Source organism: Pezoporus flaviventris, unplaced genomic scaffold (genome assembly GCF_033815535.1).
Source record: "Pezoporus flaviventris isolate CSIRO_AGI_PZ_B2104156 unplaced genomic scaffold, CSIRO_AGI_Pfla_v1 ptg000007l, whole genome shotgun sequence".
In the NCBI taxonomy this organism is placed as follows: Eukaryota; Metazoa; Chordata; class Aves; order Psittaciformes; family Psittacidae; genus Pezoporus; species Pezoporus flaviventris.
Window position 1 is genome coordinate 1,230,629 of NW_026892555.1, and position 3,542 is coordinate 1,234,170.

General features: G+C 43.3%; 1 non-coding gene across 1 annotated transcript; it reads left to right on the top strand.

The window, feature by feature from the left end:
- The first annotated feature begins 3,041 nt into the window (after positions 1 to 3,041).
- TRNAF-GAA (transfer RNA phenylalanine (anticodon GAA)) lies at positions 3,042 to 3,114 on the top strand. The gene has a single exon. It is a non-coding gene; the product is annotated as a tRNA-Phe (tRNA).
- Positions 3,115 to 3,542: the final 428 nt, after the last annotated feature.

Here is a 3,542-nt window from a genome sequence, read left to right on the forward strand (position 1 = left end):
TTCCAGCAGCTGGTGGGCAGCAAACCAAAATGCTCATGTAGTGACACCACCATTCTCAGAGTGCTCGCACAAGGGTAATTTCTAGGGAAAACCAATGCTTCAGCTGAAATCAGTGATGGAAAATTCCTTTTCTCATTGTCACTGGGTATTATAATTTCTGCTGTGGGTACAGAGAGCTGAGTTGTAACTCGCAACAGTGTTGGTTTTGATGGATATATGAACTTCAGCTAGAAAGAGGATGCTTAGCTTGTCAAACTCGTGTGTTGATAACATCCATGGTGCTATATAAAGACCTCCAGAGTCCATGTGCAGTTTTTGGTTTGGTTTGATTTGGTTCTATTTGTTTGGATTTTGAGAAGAGATTCAATTTGGAAACTCAACACCAGTGTCCGAGATTTCTATGGACTGTTTGTAATAGTTAGGTCAGGTTTAAGATTTGCCTTGTTGCCCTTTGAGAACTCAGGTAAGATGAATCCCAGCCCAGGAACCTTTTCCAAACTGCTAAGTTTTGCAGATAAAAAGTCCTGCAAGGTTCAGCAGGTCTTTGTTACCTATTAGACTAATGTCCCCATGTGGCCTTCTAAGAATCTGGTTATCCTCAACAGTTCTGGTAATACTAGATAGGTCACAGCTCTTCAGGGAAGAGCAAAGCAATGCTCTTTCAACAGAATCAGAGGCACTGATGATTCCAAATAGACAGAGTCTTTAAAGAAAAAAATAAACCTGGAGCAAGTCCACAGTCCAGACATTAGTAACTCTTCAAAACGAAGCTTTACATACAAATAAACACTTATGATGGACCCCTACAATAATAATCTAATAAATCAACTGACTTGCAGTCCTTTTTCTCACTGCCTTCAGCATTCAAATGAGGAAAAACATACCAGAAAGAGCTTTCTGTTTCTGCAGGCTGATCCAAGCTGTGTTTGTACGATCCTTAGTCACTAAGCTCAAGAAATTGCTCCTATAGGCATCTTCTGTAGATAAATATAACCAGACGTGCTCTGAACATGCAGCCGTAGTTTGTGGATGATTTGCAGGGGGAGATTTCTTCTTCATCCTCTTCCATGGATAACTGGAAAGACTTACTAGGGCCATTCACCAACTACCTTCTTCTTATAGATCCTGAGGTCTAGATGAAGGTGAGAGAGTCAATACGATAGGTAAAATGGGATTGCTCATTTCCACTTCAGGTCTGAGACCTAAACACTCTTCTGTGGCTCAAAATCCCGAAGTAATATCCTAGGTTCCTCTCATATCAGCATCTCTACCAGACACAGAATGCAACAGAGAAACGTTTTGGGTTAGTAGTCGTGTGGTCATGGTCTTCAGTGATGCCCTGGATCTGTTATGTACACCTGTTCTCAGCACAACAGCTTTCAAGGACTGGATCTAGCATGTTTCTAGGTCACATATATGAAACAATTTGTAAGTGCAAATGGACATAAAGCAGAAACCCTGTGACAGTGTTCAACTGTGCAAAGAGGCTCCCACCTCATTAACAAAACAAGAGACCCTCAGCCACGTATGTGTGATCAGCTCCTGAGTGGCCATGGGCAGGATCACCACTGGGGTCCAGTAGCCGAAGTGTCTTTGCAGAAAGAAAACCCACTTAAGGTACAATCCTGATGTCTGAATTTTGCAAGAGGTTCCATAACCTAGTTTGGGAGCCCTAAATACCAGGAACTGTTATCTAATAAATCTCTGTGAGGAAATATCTGCTGCTGTCAAGCTGAATGTTCAAACCCAGATTGAATGTATTTTTGACACCTTTCACTACTGATTTTTTTTTTAGCAGACATAGAAAACTTACTGTGCATTTCCCATATGTATTCTGGTGAGATGTGAATTTGGAGCTGGTGAAAGATGGTAGATCATCGGTCCTGGTAGAGAATTATCTGCAGAATAAGTTGGTGGGCTGGGCAAACATCTCCCATATCACTACAGGAATATGCCTGCCTTCCATTCCCTAGCTGGAGAGAGACAGATTGATGTGAAAGGATTAGCCAAGCCCCATGGATAACTCCAGATTCTTCAGTGGGCTCTGTGAAAATACATTAGAAATGTCTGTTCTATGCTAAAGTTCTTGGCTGGTCCTCTGATCATAGTTGCTGTGTAACCCGAGTTTAACTCTGGTTTATGATATGGACCTTGGTCTTTAGGTACAGCAAGGAGCCCCACTTGCTTCTTACCAGCAGACCCAAACCTATCCCTGAGGGGGGGGGGGGGGTGTATTTTGGATATATCAATCAGACCAGTTTGGAAACTCAATCAGCATTTCTGATGCTATTACTTGGTTTATTGACAGGGATGCAAACACTTCAGCTCCACTCAGTTCTGATCTCTACTCTACAATAAGCAGCATGCGCCCTGAACCAAGGAATGGCTGTGGCATCCCAGATGAGTCAAACCCTATGGAAGAGAAGCACATTAGTCAACACAACTGGTATCCAAGTCTGAAACCCGGAACAGAGCTAAAAGGAAAGGTCTGAGGAGTGAGACAAGACTGTCTTCAACACCAGAAGCACAGAAAGCAGTCTGTGTTTGACTTCCCCTTTTACCCTCTTCCCATTCACAGTCATTTCTTGAATCCACCATACAATGAATTTGCCTTCATCCTCCATCACCCTTGTCACTTCACAGTCACGCTTCCTCATCAGTAGCTTTGCATCTGGAGACATACCTCCATCTGCTTAGTTCCCTTGCAATGATTTGAGTGACAGAGCTCCTCTTCAGTCCCAAAGTAACTGTAGTCTCCTGTCAGTCTTTCAGGAATAGCTGTTCTATTTCCCTGTTCCACTTCTTTACATCCTCCAGAGCCACATTATTAATGAAGTCTTACATATATAAAGAGGCCACTTACATTGACAAGGAGGCTGTGTTGGTTGCCTTGGGCCATTGCTTTTTGAGCTCAGCTTGTCTGTGTGCTGTTCTGTGAAATCTCTTACTTGACTCACAGCTGATGTCAAATGAGCTTGTCTGAACAGGCTGGAAGGTAATTATATTGCAACAGGTATTGTGAAAATCAGTGCCCCAGAAGGGCTGAAGTAGCTCAGCTGGGAGAGCGTTAGACTGAAGATCTAAAGGTCCCTGGTTCAATCCCGGGCTTCAGCAGTGTTTTCCTGTAGATTTTTGTGCTCATTGCTGGGCATTTCAGTACAAGAGAGACATGAAGGTACTGGAGAGAGTCCAGGAAGATGATGAAGGGACTGGAACAATCCTCAAATGAGAATAGGATGAGAGACCTGGCATCTGGTTGCCCTGAGACTTTGGGGAGTCTCCATCCTTAGGAACATTCAAAGGCTGCCTGGATGTGGTCCTGCTGCAGCAGGAAGATGGACCAGATAGTAGGACCCTTCCAACTAGTCTGTGTGTAGAAGACAAAGATAAAAGTGTATGTCTAAAGCAGGGAAAAGCAAAGCTAATGCCAGCCTATACACTTCCATAAGCAGTGGCCATCTGGCCAATCAGCACAACCATCTGGGCTGACAAACATCTGGGCTTAAGATTTGCTTATCAGAATCATAGAATCATGGAATCAT